General features: G+C 40.5%; 1 protein-coding gene across 4 annotated transcripts in view; it reads left to right on the top strand.

Annotated features, from left to right (window-relative positions):
* LOC128581563 (GRB2-related adapter protein 2) overlaps positions 1-17,462 on the top strand; it is a 64,688-nt gene that overhangs the window by 2,450 nt on the left and 44,776 nt on the right. The window contains exon 1 of one of the 4 annotated variants that reach the window (XM_053584546.1): positions 13,130-13,194. The exons of the other annotated variants lie outside the window; for them this stretch is intronic. The gene's annotated coding sequence lies outside the window, so the exon portion shown is untranslated. Of the gene's footprint in view, positions 1-13,129; positions 13,195-17,462 lie in introns of those variants that run through there. 4 annotated transcript variants of the gene reach the window in all.

Here is a 17,462-nt window from a genome sequence, read left to right as displayed (position 1 = left end):
TAAATAAGTAACAGTTGCTGCTGGGTTAATCCTGGAAACGGATTCTTAGTTTTTGCATCTGCATTAAACAAACTCAAAACTTTTTCAAGAATTTTCATGACCTTAGTTGTTTGAATCAAAGGATAGAGTTGATTATCCCACATTTCACTCATCTGAAGTATTTGCTTGATTCCTAAAGGAATAACACATCCTTATGTGTCTCTGCCCATCCGCCCTTTTGGCACTTGACAATTCTCAAAAAAGCATAGCCTTATTTATCAAATACACCTTTTACAAAGGTTTATTAAGCAGCTACTATGTGCAAGGCCCTATACTAGGCACTGAGCTCCCTTCAACAATGTTAACATTGGGTTTCAATAAGCCTGCATCAAATAGGAATTCAGTAAATAACTTTTAAAGATAGTTTTCATTTTAAATGTGCACTTATCGACAAAAGTTTTAGAGAATGAAAAGAAACTATTACAAAGTCCATGACAATAAAAGTCTTACATGCTTTCCAAAGGAGATATATTGAGACATGTATTTTATGAAGAAAGTGAAGACAATATCCAACATAAAGTTGAAATATTAGAACTTACCACCTATGCAACTATTTGCTGTATTTGCTCCCTCTACATGTATTTTTTTCTGAATCACTTGTAAGTTGCAGATAAAATGACATTTCACTCTTATACAATTCAAGATACATCTAAGGATAAGGATATTCTCCTATATAATCACAATGCCATTATTATGCCTAAGAAGGTGAATAATAATTCTTTAATATCATCTAATATCTAGTCCATATTTAATCCTCCTCATTTGTCCCCAAACATCTTCTATACCATTAAAAAAAAAAAGACTCTAATTTTAAAAAATAAAAAAATATTTTTCTGCTGGGTTTTATATCTCTTTATTCAACAACGGATTTTTTTTTTTTTAGAGATAGGTCTTGCTGTGTCAGCCGGTCACCTAGGCTGGAGCTTAGTTGGTATGGTCATAGCTCACTGCACTCCTGAGCTCCTGCAATCAATCCTCTTACCTCAGGCTCCCGAGTAGCTAGGACTATAGGAGAATGCCACCATGACCCACTAATTTTTCTCTTTTTGTACTTTTTGGTAGAGATGGGGTCTTGAATATTGCCCAGGCTGGTCACAAACTCCTGGCCTCAGGCGATCCTCCTGCCTCTGCCACCTAAAATGCTAAGATTATAGACATGAGCCAACACATCTGGCCAATATCAGATTTTTTTAATGATTAGGCCAGTTATCTTGCAGAATGTCCCATATTCCAGACTTGTTGTCGCCTTTTGGTTAATTTGTTCCTCTACCCCCTGTATTTCCTATAAACTCCAAGTTAGGAATAAAGTCAAGATTAGGTTGACTAAACATTTTTTGTTTTTGTGAGACAGAGTCTAACTATGTCACCGTAGGTAGAGTGCTGTGGTATCACAGCTCACAGCAACCTCAAACTCTTGGCCGTAAGTCATTCTCTTGCCTCAGCCTCCCAAGTAGCTGGGACTACAGGCACCCGCCACAATGCCTGGCTATTTTTCTGTTGTAGTTGTCATTGTTGCTTAGCTGGCCCAGGCTGGGTTTGAACCCGCCAGCTTCGGTGTGTGCGGCTGGCACCATAACCACTGGGCTACGGGCGCTGAGCCTGTGTTTCAGTTTCTTAAGATATAAAATGAAATGAATAGTACCTGTCTCACAGGATTATTTTGAAGATTAAATAATTTACATATGTAAAATTTCTAAAACAGTGTTCCGTTGTTATGATTGCCAAGCATTGTACCAATACTTTGCAGGTGTTAACTCATTTATTTCTCCTAATGGTACAGTGAAGAAAGTGCTAATCTTATCCTTCTTTCACAAATGAGGAACCTGTGGTACAGAAAGGTTAAATATCTTGCAAGACTCACTTAACCAGACCATGGGAGAGCCAGGATTTGAACCCAGGCAGTCTGATTCCAGAGCACTCTCTGGACACAAATGGCACACACACCCAGATCTGAAGTCACTGAAAGTCTGGGAGCACGTTTTTGGTTTTGACACATGTGAATTAGAATAGAATTCCACTAAGCATAGATAATACACTTACCGTATTTATATAGCTTAAGGCTCTATCCAAGAAACTTTAAACATAAATTTCTTGGAACTGAACAAAGAGAAATATGCAGGAATAAAAAGGGAAAAAAAATCTTAAAAAGAACAAAAGGGGAGTTATGAGAGCGCTGAGCTTCAGGCAGGGGATGCTATTTTGATATAGTTAGGAAGGAAAATATCCCTCTCCTTTCCCATATTCTTACACTATATAATGTTTTACCACTAAAACACAAGGTTATAAGCCATTGTCAGATTTATAAAAGACCGCAGTGGATTTCCTTATGGGACGACAGATGATTCGTGTTAGCAGTTAACTTCCCTGGTTGGTTACCTCTATAGGCAGATATTTCATAAGTCCGTCTGTGTCTTCTGAAACCTACAACGGAATTCAGAAAATGCCCTACAAACTATGTATGTGCCCCCTTCATTAGCATTACAAAAGGGTTCCACTGCTGTGCCAAGCCTTTTCCACTCCTTAAATTGCTGTTACAGAAAGCTCTCAAGTGTAATTTTCTAAAGAGAGCTAAAAATAAATGAGAAAAAAATCTATCATTAATATTTTTTTTGCATTTCTAACATAGTCATTGCTAAATTGGTTCTGCCTTTTTATGTTTTTTTAATGAAAAGCAGCCTAATTGATCGATTGGTCATGAATAATATTTCATTTGTTTTTCTCCACACTCCCAGCCTTCCAGAACCACGGGCTGAATGCGTCAGCTTACAAATGGCTTATGATTTGTGCCTTTTGTCAATTGCTGTATGGGAAAATATTAGAAACAAACTGCTGAGAACTCAGTAGGAATTCAGCAAATAATAAGTAGATAGTTCTCTTGTTAAATACGATTTCAAAGAAAAATCTTTCAAAATAACTAGGAAATATTACAAGGGGAGGACAAAGTGGTGGGAGGACTAGTTGATTTGTAATTTGAAATTTCTATTCATCATTTTATAGGTCATAGGTTTAGTCCTTTATGGAACAAAATATAAAGTCAGATAGCTGAAAAGGTTCTCCTCTCCCAAATAGATTTTGTTCTGAAGATAATGGATTATTGAATCAGTTAGACTAGCAAGAGGATCTCAACCATAAATTAAATCTAAGGAAACTGTCACATCTTAATGCCTTATATCAGCCTTCTAAACTGGCCAGGCAAGGTGGCTCACACTGTAATTCTTGTACTCTGGGAGACCAAGGTGGATGGATTGCCTGAGTTTAGGAGTTTGAGACCAGCCTGAGCAAGAGCGAGACCCCCCCCTCCCCCAATCTCTACTAAAAATAGAAAAACTAGCTGAGTGTAGTTGTGGGCACCTGTAGTCCCAGCTACTTGGGAGGCTGAGGCAAGAGGATCTCTTGAGCCCAAGAGTTTGTGGTTGCTGAGCTATGACACCATGGCACACAGTGTACCCAGGGCAATAGAGTGAGACTATGTGTCAAAAAAAAAAAAAAATCCCTCCAAGTTGATCATAAATATGCTGATATCCATAGCACACAGGAGTTGGGGGGAAGGGGAACGTCACAGATGAGGAAGCTATGAAAATTGTCCCCAGGGTGTGAAGAAACTAACCGTGCCTAGCACTCAAACTCACACAACTTCGCCCAGAATTTCCTGTGGTCCCTGGATTCTCTGGTGTCCATGATATTTTCTCAAAAGGAAAAACTTCCTTTATCTAGATTTATTTTGAACTAATCCTGGTAGAGCTTTAAGAGAGTTTTCATTATCTTATTTGATCTGCCTGTGATCTTTGAGGTAGATAGACCACACATTTTACCTCTCGTTTTGCAAAGTGGAGAATGCAAAGCTTGAAACATTTAGGTGGTTTGCTCAAGGTAATTTTGCTGATGTCTCCCAGGGCTTAGCACCAAGGCCAAGTTCCTTCTACCACACTGGGGTAGGCATAGCATTCTGGAGATGCAGGAACCCTTGATGGAGCTTCTGGAAGGCTGAATTCTAGCTCTAACAGAACCTACCTACATCACCTTGAATAAGTCACCTAACTTTTCTGGACCTCGGTTTCCTCCTCCATCAAGTGAAGGATTAGAGCACACGTTCTCTGAAGCCCTTTGGTTTTCTTTTGAAAACTACCTAATCACCCTAAGTCTGAGAACAGAGGGAAATGACCTTCTACCACAAATGGCAAGACCTTTCTCCCTTCCCCACAGGTCAGAAGAGCTGGCATCCAATTCTTGATGAATTCCTTTGCAATGTCTAAATCCTGTCAGAAACTACAAATGCCAATAGCGCTTTGGTGCACTGCTCGTTTGTCAATCTGCCGGCTGCTTGCTTGGCCGCAGGGCTGACTATCTCACAGCGATTATGTTCTCGCTGCACTCTGCACCAGGCAGACGAACCATCATGCTATTGTATCGTCCTTTTTGGGTAGTTGAGGGAGTAATATGGAAATAAATAAATAATCCTGAGGGACTTATTTTAGGCTGATAGACCCCATCCTTCTAAAGAAGTTATTCTTCTTGAAGGGCACAAAACCTTCCAGCGGATTTATCATTATTAACAGTTAATATTCCTTAATGTCTCAGAAAAGTTCTTGGAAGTTACTCACGAGAGGGCCTGCAGCTCTGAACATGGACACTCTGAGACGCAGAAAGAAGACCCTCGTTAGGCCTTTGTACTAATGCAAGCTAAGTGCTATTAGCAAGGGCAGCCTGGGCACCTCGGTAACCAGGAAGGTGACCAACTCTATTTGTGATTAACAGCTGATGAGTTAATGTCAGCTTCTTACAGAGAAGTGTAAGAAGTCACTCACAAATGACTCAGCATGCCCCATACATTCCTATGGCCTTTAGTGAAATGATACTACTTCTTAAGCCACTATACAGGAGACTTAAGAAGATTCCTGTGGCCAGGTGCAGTGGCTCACGCCTGTAATCCTAGCACTCTGGGAGCCCAAGGTGGGTAGATTGCTTGAGCTCGGGAGTTGGAGAACAGCCTGAGCAAAAGTAAGACCCATCTCTACTAAAAATAAAAAACCCGCTGGGTGTGGTTGGCGGGTGCTTATAGTCTTAGTTACTTGAGAGGCTGATACAAGAGGATTGCCTGAGCCCAAGAGTTTGAGGTTGCTGTCAGCTATGATGCCACAGCACTCTATCCAGGGTGACAAAAAAAAAAGATTCATGAGTTGCTATACCAAAACATTTTTATATCTTTGATATTATATAAATAAATAATATCTCGCTTGTGCAATATATAACATAATGTTTTCCTATTTAAACACATTCATTTTATGGAATTTTGATTTACAAAATCAGTATTTTTAGATAAACTAATAATATTTAGAAACTAGGTACCATAAGATGTTGTGACTTGACACTAGTCACCCTGGTAAATACCCGAACAAACAAAGAAGAGGACAGTGTGAAGTCAAGGAATTCTCAAAGAAATTCCCAACACCTAGAACGAAAAAAATGGAGCTTCTAGATCTAGACAGAAGACTTTGCCTTTCTCCAGCATAGGTATACAGCTTCCATTTTTATTTTATTTATTTATTTATTTTTAATTTGAAAGTTGTAACCATCTCTAGTCATTTTTTAAAATTTATTTTTATTTATTTATTTGCAGTTTTTGGCCAGGGCTGGGTTTGAACCCGCCACCTCCGGCATATGGGGCCAGCGCCCTACTCCTTTGAGCCACAAGCGTTGTCCCCAGCTTCCATTTTTAAATGCAAGATGTAAGGAAGCAAGATTTACTATACAGCTAACCTAGTCAGCTCACATTATTTCACAAAGTGAAGGGTCAATTAGGTGTTATTATCATCAAGAGAGCATGCTGCAATGCTTTGTCATATAGATGCTATAAAGATTACCTGTCCGATTACTTTAATTCATCTTTTGGCTACCGTCTGCAGAAATTCCCTCAATCCCTGGCTCAAGGGTACCCAGATGTACTGAGAGAACATTAAGGGTAATAAAAACAAAAAGACATAATAGGGTTCTTTTCCCTAAGGAACTAACAGTGTATTAGGGAAATTAGAACAAACAAATGAACAAAAACAGAAATGCTACCACAAGGCAAAACTCATGATAAGGAGATAGATGACAGGTGACCAGCACAAAGTGGGGATTTCAGAGAGGGCTTCTTACAGGAGGCACACTAGTAGGCAGAGGAGATGCTTTAGCAAGGGCCCATAAATGCATCTACAAAGTATTTCACTTCAAGGAAAACAAAAGGGGAACAGAGTCTTCTTTGCTAAAGATCTGTTATTTTGCAAACAAAAGAGAGTTAGAAGGTACTTGCCAAGTTTTTTTTCTTGGGGAATTCAAAGATTAAACTTCTGTCACTGGAAAGTACCTTAAGCTCTTTTTCCACATAGCTTGCTCTTGCCCCACTTCCAAGGTATCCCTCAGTCTTCTTTTCAAGCTTAAATATCCTTGGTTCTCTTAACCACTCCTCCTATGATGTAGTTTTGCATACTGCCATCATTTTCAGCACTCAACTCTGGAGGGACTTCACTTATCACCTCTCCTAACTGAGGGTGCCCCAAATGGAGCGCTGCTCTCCAAGAGTGGTCTAAGGATGCGGAACACCATGCAGGTGGTTGCCCACCTTTGTCTAACTCCTGTACTTCGATTAATGGGGCCCACAATTACATGTGACTTTTTGGCATTCATGTCACATCACTGACTCATACTGAAATTGTGGTCAACTAAAACCCATGAGTTCCCATGCACTCCTATTAAGCCAGATCTTTCTTATTCTGTATTTATTGTTGACTTAAAAAAAATCTCTAGGCACAGAGACATTAAAATGCAGAAACATTTATCCCTATTACAACTGATCACATTGATAGCAACCTGTCAAAATATTTCAGGGCTAGCTGGTGTAGCTAATCTCATGCTGGATCTCTGGCTTCGAAAGGCCCATAACTTTATTCTCTCTTTCCTACCCCTAAATCATCTGCAACTCGGGAAAAATCTGCATCTTTAGGCAACCTACTCTGTTTCCCCGAAAATAAGACATCCTCTGAAAATAAGACCTACTTACAGGAACGATAAGACGTCCCCTGAAAATAAGACCTAGCGCACCTTTGGGAGCACACCTTAAAATAAGACACTGTCTTATTTTCGGGGAAACAGGGTAGTAGGCCTCAATCTTTCTAACTATAAAATAGGAACAAATTGAATGGCCATTTTCTTCCCAAGGATATGCAGCAATGAGTTGGGTATCTGCAAAACCCTAGGGAAACGTTCCTCAGAGGCAGTTTTAGATGAGAGGAGAAAAATTTATTTCCGGCTTTCAGCAGCTTTCATATTTGATTTTCCTTATCACTACAAGTTACAGTTCATGGCATTCATTTCTGCAACTGTTTTAAAGATATAATTGGGTGATCTGATTTTGGGTTGTAGTAACAACATGTGATGTCAGTATAGTTTTTGCACAGAATTATTTGTAATTTGACTAAGTGCCATAAAGTATATCTATTTCATCACAAGACTCATTTAAATTTACGCTCTTCTCTCTCTCCCCTCCCCCATCCCTTTCCTCAACTCTACCCTCTTCCGTTAGTAACACAGGGCTACAAAGACCTTGAAGTTAAGGTTTCTGTTAGACCTTAGGAAACCTCTAAAAGTCTTATCAAACTAGCTTAGCAGTTCATAGGTTTTCTCTGGCCAAAGCAAAGAGTGCTTAGAAAACTTGTACAATATTCACAATGTCAAGCTAACAGAAATGTCCTATTTCAAAACATGAGCAATTTTGTTCATTTTAGAAAGTTGCACGGAACATCCGCATTTTTCTAGTCTATCATTCTAATGCAAAATTTAATGTTACTCTTGTGACCTTGTCATTGTTAACATGCCAGAAGCCCCTCCTGGACCTCTCATTGGTATTTTGATCTAGGGCCTCATTACTTATAGCAGAATGTGATCCCAGGACCAGTAAAATTAGCACTACCTGGGAGGGTGTTAGAAAACGGGATCTCGGGCCTTACCTCAAATCTACTGAATCAGAACCTGAACTTGAAACATATTCCCCAGGTGATTCTCATGCACAATAAAATCTGAGAACTGATCTAGGGTTGAGAGATTTCACCTCATTTTATCCATTATCCACCTTGTGTCATAATACAAAACTTCCATTTGGTATTTATTAAGAGTTTAGAGCTGTTAGTTTCAATTTTTACCAGATTTAAATATCCCATATACATTCAGCTATGTCTCTATGTGTATAACAACTGGCTTTAAAGTACTCTTGCCTTTCTGGATTCTTGTAGAGCAGGGATTCTCTCCCTTACACCAGCCCCCTCCCATCAAAGACACTTGTTCATGCCAGGAGATACTTTTGATTGTCACAATTGGTGGGAAGGGGAAGTAAAAATTGGTGAGCAGGTAAGAATCCTACAATGCATAAGAAAGCCCTCACAATAAAGACCTAAAAGGCCCCACAAGAAAAGCTTGAAAAACCCTGTGGGAGAGGTAGATGGTTTGTAGAGAAAGGTTCACATCTGCAACTATAAATAGTAGAAGGGTGTAGGAAGATGGAGCTGTGTAGCATGTCTTGATATGGCTAGGCAAAGAACAGACAGACTGGCGGTGGCCTGAGTAATGGTGGGAGCGGGAGCTGAGGGCAGGAGACATCCAGGACAGAAAGTGACTAGTTCTCTGTGCACAAAGGCAGTCGGTTGTAGATGACAGAGCTAGGGTTCAGAGACTGCATACCAAGTATGATGCAGGAGGGCAAGGGGAGGTGCGAGCTGGAGAGAGAGAGAAAGAGAAAAGGCTTCAGTCTTCGAGTGGGTACTGGGTATGATCTCAAAATCGTGTTAGACATGGAAAGCCAGAAAACATTCCGAGTATTAGCATGGGCGTATAAGGGCAGATTGCAGGTAAATCCAGTAAGATGTGGATTTAGGAACAAGGCAGAATCCTGCTTGCTAGAAGTAGGACACTTCAGAGCCAGACTAGCAGCAGGGGTGACCTGATGCCGAGTCAGCTGAGTGTTCAGCTACAGTGAGCTTCTTAAATCCCTCCCAACTGAGAAAAGGCTCAGCGCTGAGTCTAGAGCACAGCTGACATGCAGGAAGGGGTCAGGTGCTGCCAACTGTGGAGAAAGGTGGCTGAAAAGCCAGTCCGGGTCCTCACACTGGCCACTGAAAAATCACAGCAAGAAAAATGGAATAGAACTTGAGGGACCTTTGTGTCATTTCCCTATTACAGGGCACCTAAATCATTTCAGAAAGATGATCTACTCTTCAACTTTAACATTTCCAGAGAAAGATTTCTTAGGGACCTGTCAATGCCTTACAGTACATCTAAGTCAAGACTTCTCCCCCATTTCTAACCCTAAATACCCTTACTGGGATATACGTTGACTTTCTTTCTTCCTACCTCGCATACATGTGATTCCTAACATTTAATAACGATAAATAACATAAACCTCCCTTCACAACTGCCAAACTCAGCCTTCCCTTTTCTAACCTAAAGAATCCCAATTCCAGGGCGGCGCCTGTGGCTCAGTGAGTAGGGCGCCGGCCCCATATGCTGAGGGTGGCGGGTTCGGACCCAGCCCTGGCCAAACTGCAACAGAAAAATAGCCGGGCGTTGTAGGGCGCCTGTAGTCCCAGCTGCTCAGGAGGCTGAGGCAAGAGAATCGCATAAGCCCAAGAGTTGGAGGTTGCTGTGAGCCGTGTGACACCACGGCACTCTACCCGAGGGCGGTACCTTGAGACTCTGTCTCTACAAAAAAAAAAAAAAAAAAAAAGAATCCCAATTCCATTAGCTGGTTGCCCTCAAAGTCTCTCTCCGCCCTTTTAATCCCTTTGGTATCCTCTGGACCTGTTCCAACTCTTGCCTGCTTGTAATAGTTACCACTAAAATGTATTTATTAAGTGTATACAGTGTGCCAACTGCCCTTTTGACCATGAAAAATAAAGAAGGAAAAATATAAAAGGCTATGCACAGTTCTGCTAGTTATTAGTCTCTCTCTTCTCTCTCCAAGGAGTTGTCTATCCTTGCTGCATTTATTTAGTTTAGTCGGAGCAGTAGTCCTTAGGCTAAATTCCACCAAAACATTTTGGTTGTCCTGCAAATACTTTCACTATGATCCTTACCTAAGGACAGTGGAGTGTACTATCATATAAAATAGCTCTAATGTGAATTTAGCTGTCAGAAAAACTAGAATAAATGTATTTGTTCAGTTCCAGAGAAGGCGTTATACTGTCCTGTGGATTTTGTTTCTAACAAGCTACAAAACAAAGTTCTTTTACATGGAAAGGGATTTATTCAACTGAATTAGCTCACTTTGCTGCCATTGGATTAATTTCATTGCATATCATGTCTCTAAGTAGTTCTAAACTGATTAACAGGAGGCCAAATAGATAGGTTAATGCATCCAACATCAGCAAGATTTATCCAACTAGATTGCAACAATAATAGTGTCCTGGTTGTTTTGCTTCTGTAAAATAGTTGCAAAAGTGCATGACTTATGTATGTGCTCCGAAAAACAATTTGGTTTTTGTTTGAGGTTTTTTTTGGTTTTGGGGGGTTTTTTTGAGACATTCTCTGTTGCTCAGGTAGAGTGTCAAGGCCTCAGTGTCAAGATACCAACCTCAAACTCCTGAGCTCAAGCAATCCTCTTGCCTCAGCCTCCCAAGGAGCTGGGACTACAGGCACCCACCTCAATACCCGGCTAGTTTTTCTATTTTTAGTAGAGATGGGGTCTCAGTCTTGCTCAGGCTGGTCTTGAACTCCTGAGCTCAACCAATCTACCTGCTTCAGCCTCCCAGAGTGCTAGGATTACAGGTATGAGCCACCATGCCTGGCCTGAAAAACAGCTTATTAAGGCTATAAGAGAGGGGGTATTGTGGAATGAGAAACATGTCAGACATGTCAAATGATTTTGAACCCTTTCTAGATTTTGAAGCAGTCTTTTGCTCCTTGATGTTATAAAAAAAAAAAAACTCATTTTATTCTATGCCCATGTTCTGAAAGACACCATTTTATATTTTTGAGTTGTGTTTCATAGGGCTCTGCTCAAGAGAGACACCCAGCCCCACTTGTGGTTGAGCAGGCATTGACTCCACCCCTGCTGCGTGCGGCACTGAGGACCACCGCCCTCCTCGCTCCATCGTCTGCTTTCTGCTACACACTTGCCTCCTTCTTCTGCATTACTGTTTCCAAAGCTGCAGTCTTGTCATCCTCCCAGGACTCTCATTCTCTACGTTGGGGCCCTCTCCTTTCGTTTATCCTGAATTGCTGGCTGTATTCTGGCTTGTGCTTCTAACACAATAAGCCTGCTAGTGGAAACTTTTCTGATTTCTATGACTAGTAGTTTCTATAACTAGAAGTTACTTTCAAAGGAAATAGCTTGGGCAGATGAGCCCAGGGTGTCACAGGGCTGTTACATGGATCAAATGTAATAATGTGTAGAAAAAAGCAATTTGTAAACTGTAACATGTGCTGCAAAAGTAAATTATTATTGTATTATTTGATTTTACGGTTTAAAATGAAATGTAAAAATTCATTAAAGTTGGGTAGCATAGTTGGAAAAGAAAATTAGGAAATTTGGTGGTATTGATGCCTCCATCAGCAATTTAGAGGCCTCTCAACAATTTTATAGTCAAAGCCTGCCCAGTGAGTTGAGAACATGCACTCTATTCCAAGGACAGTATGCTCACCATTCTAGACCAAAAGCCCTCACTCCGGCTTCAGCTCCCTGATCCCTCCCTGCCACCACCTTCCAAAATCCCAACCAACCTTTGAGGACTAGCCCTCAACTCATCCCCTCTTCCCAGCTCTTCCCCAGACAAAATAAATCTCCCTCTCAGCAGCACTCACAGTGGTCTGGTATTAGAATCATTACATGAGCACTGATCTGCCTGGATCGCCTGTGACCTGGGCAGTGGCCTGTGGGCTACAGGGCAAGGGCAGTCCTAACAATGGGTATGGCCCCCTGCCCCGATAGTGCTCCATGATCTCCTAGAACAGAAATTAATGTAAAGAAGAGCTCAAATTAGAGTAGCCCAGGATCAAGAGAATTCCACATCCTAGGAAAAGGCTTTGTCCCCAGAAACTAGTCTCACATTTGGAAAAGTCCTTCCTGAGCAACTATAGAACCTCTAATTAATAGGGTCAATTACATTGACTCATTAAAACCCTATGAGTGATAAGTTTGCTGTTATTATTCTCTGTACTTTTCCGTACATTTGAAATGTTTTGTTTTAAAAATGGTCATTAAAAAGACCTTATCATATTTAAAAGTTAGTGAGTTAAGTTTCATTCACTGTGATTCGATTTTCTGCCTTAAAATTGTCCTATAGTTTGAATTATAAAAGTCATTCTTCACTTCCTAGCTTAGTTGTATTTTTCCAACAGAGTATGGTCCCCCATGAAATCGTGAGTTCTTAGGCTGTTTCACACAATGCCAGGTTGCATTGCACCCTTATTGAGAGGAACTCCTCGTGCAGAGCGTGGGGCTCCTAGAGGAGAAAAAGTACCACTTTTAGCACATTTAAAAAAAAAAAATCCTTGAGCTTTTTTATTTTAATACTTTACCTTCAGCAGAGTAGAAATGATTTATTTGGGGGTTTTGGCAGATGATATTTTTAGGAATCATCTTTAAGACTATTAACTATATAACTATTGCCAAGTACATCTTCGGGGCTCAGTGAATATTTTTAAAACAAATTAAATACCGTGCACTTCTAAACCAAAGATACCTCAAGCATTTAAAAGAGTAAGTAACGGGTAGAGTTTCCAATGCCTTCTCTTTGATGTTCATTAAAAATCATTTTAAAAAATGGGAAGTTGGGGGGAAAATCAGTGACACAGAAACTTCATTGATCACAGTGGATTGTCATTTTGTTGTTCAGAGTTTGATATACAATCATTTGAGGGATTTATTGTTATCATGGATCAAAGCTGGGTTGTTGCTGGAATGGAAGACTGGCGCAGAGCCCTGACCCAGTGCTAAGCTCTCTGGCATGACCTCTCTTCTTTCACCAGCTGCCAACAGCCCCCCTCTCTGCAACTTGGTGCCATGCAGCCCTGGCTCAGACCCTCAACCTAAAATCCAAGCCGATTCCCCTAGCAACACTCCTTCCTCGTTCACCTGCCACAGGCTTCTTGTTCACAGACACTACACCCTGAAATCAGGAGCCTGCAGTAAGTTAAAAAGGGAAATATAGAATTACCTAGCTCTATCAGTATTTTAGGTATACTTGTAGACTTAAAGAGGGCTCTTGTACAAAACCACTTGAACTCTTTCTTAAGATATGCTAATTTTTTCTCTCTTTGATTGCACTGTTGACCTTCTGGATATATGACTAGTTATTACCTTAAGTATGTTTGGAACTATTCTTGCCCTAACCATTCTAAAATGTAATTAGCAGTGAGACATTTTTGTAGGAGCAGATCACCTGGGGCTGAGATCTCATTAGACAGTAAAAATTAAGCAGAAATGTGCCTGCTCCGTGCTCAAAAGATGTCTAAGAAAAAGTCATGGCATGGGGGGGGGTTGTTAAAATTGGTGTTCCCATGAGTCCGCTCTTGCCCACATGTTTGATTTGGAGATTGTGGTTCTTCTGTTTGAAAAATGAAAGCAACTCTGTTTTCTTAGAACTCTGCCAGTACAACGTGGTTGCTGTCACAGCTCTGGGTCAACAAAAACCAAAGTCATACATTTTACAGCTCTAGTCTTTCCCCCCTTCAAGAAATACTTATCATTTTTAGGCCTTATCCCTTGTGTCCGTACAACAACAGATGTGCCAGAGAATGACTATTCTCCAGGAGGTAGTTAACAAAGATGGGAAAACTGAGACCCCAAAGAGGTGCTGTAACTCATGGGTTTTTCATGCTCCTCCTTGAACATGCCCCATCTCTCCCACTGTAGAAGCAGCTCTTTATTTTCTGAATTGAAAACCATTTCATGCCTCCTGCTCCATTATTTCAGTCCTCGCTCCAAAGTTTGGCACCAATCCCAACTGTTATGAAATCTCATATGAATAATAATGACATTCTCCATTCCTGCGATCCCAAAAGGTTATCATTGCTAGTTCATTTCAGGGCACTTTGGATGCCCCTATCCGGCTCTGAACGATTAGAACCATTGGGGAAAAAGCTTGCCTGACTCTTCTGTTCACCTTATTTGTAAATTTATAATGTGTCTCAACGTGCAGAGTAGTGTTGTGTCATATGAAAAATAATTTCTCATTATAATAACATTTTCTCTTAATTGCAAAAATATTTCTGACCTAAATTTATTCTTGTCATAGCTGTGTGAGCAAGCGGAGTCTTGTTTGTCTCTACAATATATTAATAATGTATTAATTAGCTTCCCAGTGCTGCCTGAACGAGTCACAGAAAGGATTTATCTAAATCTTAAAAACTGAAATGAAGCCTACGCTTTGGTAATTATGTTTTAAGGGCAGTCTCAGCATTAGTTAGTGTGGCAAAATTTAGACCTAACTTTGGAGAGGAAATAACAAAACCCCATTCAATTAACAAAACACTTATTTAGCACCTACTGTGCACAAATTCTGAGAGGCAAAGGAGCCTATTACAAATAAAACTGGCCAATTTGATTTCATAGCCCTCGTTATAAGGACGATAAAAGGCAAAGTAATGTAAGTGTTTTGATTTAGTGTCAGTTTGATGAAATATACTACATTGAACCATATGAAATTAACAATGTATGACTTTTACTTTTAATCCAAAAAGTGGCAACTTTTAAGTGATCCAGCCTAATACTAAGGTACTGTTGTTATACTGTTCCAGTAACGTTATACTTTTCATTTTCTTTCTATTTGTTAAATGAAATGGTTTATTTCAAGTTGAACCTGTCATTATTAGACAACAAATAGACAGTAAATACAGGTCAGGGATTTGACTCTTGTTCTTTATATTTATTTATTTTGATAGACTCACAACTATATGTTATAGTTTAAAGGTTTCTGATTGTATAAGACCCTGCTCTTGATTCAGTTTAGAGTCATTGTCCCTGCTACCTGTGCTTCGGGTGTGACATTCTCCAACCCAATTCTTCATGCCATTTCCTCTGTAATCTTCATGCAATATCATCATCTGTATTCCCATCTGTTTATTCCACAGAGATGTTTGATTGCAGAACAAACGTATTTTTGAAATATTGCTTCTTTTTGAAATATTGCTCAATAGGGCGGCGCCTGTGGCTCAGTCGGTAGGGCGCCGGCCCCATATACCGAGGGTGACGGGTTCAAACCTGGCCCCTGCCAAACTGCAGCCAAAAAATAGCCGGGTGTTGTGGTGGGCGCCTGTAGTCCCAGCTACTCGGGAGGCTGAGGCAAGAGAATCACTGAAGCCCAGGAGTTGGAGGTTGCTGCGAGCTGTGTGAAGCCACAGCACTCTACCAAGGGCCATAAAGTGAGACTCTGTCTCTACAAAAAAAAAAAAAAAAGAAATATTGCTCAATAGAAATTAAGTCTGACACCCAGTTTTGCCACTCTGTCCCTGAGTTAGAGGTTACTGAGCAGCCAGAACTGGTAGCCATACGTATATTCCACTAAATCTATCTCCTTCAATATTTAACAGATATTTATCTAGCATCTATTTTGATCAAGCATTGGAGTAGGTCCTCTGACAAATATCAAGTTATATAACAAAAATATATGCATTGATATAAATACGAGTTTAATGCTGGCTATATACTGTTCTAGGCATTTGACATGTATTCATCTATTTACTCCTATCCAAGGGGATGGGTACCATTGTTATTTCCACTTTAAAGATGAAGGAACTGAGGCCAGAAATGTTAAACGAACTCTTAGAACCCAAACCCTTAATCAAGGCATTGGTAATTTATCCAGTTATTATAAGGAACTCAACGTTAAAAAAGCAAGTGCTTTCCCTAGATCATGAACTCAAAGGGTGACAAATTAGCAATGCCTCCTCTTGCCCTGAGAGAGTAAAATATCAAGCCAGGATAACTTCTGTATAATGTGAGAAAATATGGCATTTTCTCCTGGGAGGGTCTATCTGCCATCACACCTCTGGTGCACAAGGCATACACACACTGCCCAGCATATTCTGCAGAGTCACTCCTATCTTAACCCCAATCTTATCACAACCCTGCCAAAGGCCAGGCCCTATCAAGAGAATGTTCACTCATCTTCCCGTTATGCCCAATGTGTGAACACTGATAACACATCTCAATTCAAAGAAAATCAACAGAAGTCATCTCAGTCAACCTGAAAAGTCTGATGACTCATTCCCACCCTTCTCACAGGGCTCCTGCTGGGCTGCCTGGTTCTCCTGACCTGGCCTGCAGCCTGGGAGCAGCTCAGTGCCTGATTACCCTCTCCACGGATCAGATAAGTGTTGACTTTCTTCTGAACAGGCATTTGAGTTTCATTAGGGCCAGGCTGCCCCTGTCCTGTGCTGACTGTGACCCTGCTGTGTATGCCCCCGAGGTAGACTAAACAAGGTTGTCTTGGAAAAAATAACAAGGAAAAAGATGCTGACTCTTCAGCCCCCAGAGTAAATTCCATCATTCTAGAGGTAAAATCATATCTAAATATGACTTGATTTATGTCAGGTCTTATAAATACATGCACATATGTAGATGCTGAAACAGTGTGTTCCCTGAGAGCCAAAAGCAAAACAAAACAACTTACTGCCTGATTAGAAAGATAAGAGCTGGTAGGCCAACTCACCAGAGTAAAGAATCACTGTACACACACATATACACACACACTGGTGTAATAAAGTGAGGCCTAGGCGAGTGGATTGCTTGAGCTCAGAAGTCGAAGAGCAGCCTACTAACAATGAAAAACTGAGGCAAGAGGATCACTTGAGCCCAAGACTTTGAGGTTGCTGTGAGCTGTGATGCCACAGCACTCTGCTAAGGGCAACATAGATAGTGAGACTGTCTCAAAAAAAAAAAAAGAGAAAAGAAAGAAAGAAAGACCACAAGAGAGCTAGTTGCCTTGGCAACAGAGGACAGTTTGTATGTTCAAAGATTTTTGTTTGTTTGTTTAAATTTAAACTACTCACTTGAACTTGAGTAAGCTTTCTCAAGTTGAACTTCAGGCCTCCATCCTCATATGGAGCTCTGACATCTATTTTAGGCTCTAGCAAGGCAGTGGGCAGAGTTGGTAAGAGCAAAATCTCAGAAGTCTGGCTTTGAGTTTCACCTCTACCACGTCCAGCTATGTGGCCTGGGTAAGTTACTTAACCACCTTAAGCCTCCATTTCCTCACCTGTAAAATGGGAATAATGAAATTTTAAACAAACTTGTGTGGGTTTGTTGTGAATATTAGGTGACATAATACATAGTAACCATTTAGAACAGTGCCTGAGTCCAAGTAAGCCCTCAACACATGTGAGTTATTTGTAATAGTGACTTGAAATGGGTTCACATATCCCAGTATAAAAAACCTCCGAGTTATATTTTATTT

This window comes from Nycticebus coucang, chromosome 3, assembly GCF_027406575.1.
Source record: "Nycticebus coucang isolate mNycCou1 chromosome 3, mNycCou1.pri, whole genome shotgun sequence".
Taxonomy (NCBI): Eukaryota; Metazoa; Chordata; class Mammalia; order Primates; family Lorisidae; genus Nycticebus; species Nycticebus coucang.
The sequence above is the reverse complement of the archived record's forward strand: the minus strand, read 5'-3'. Positions and strand labels throughout refer to the sequence as shown.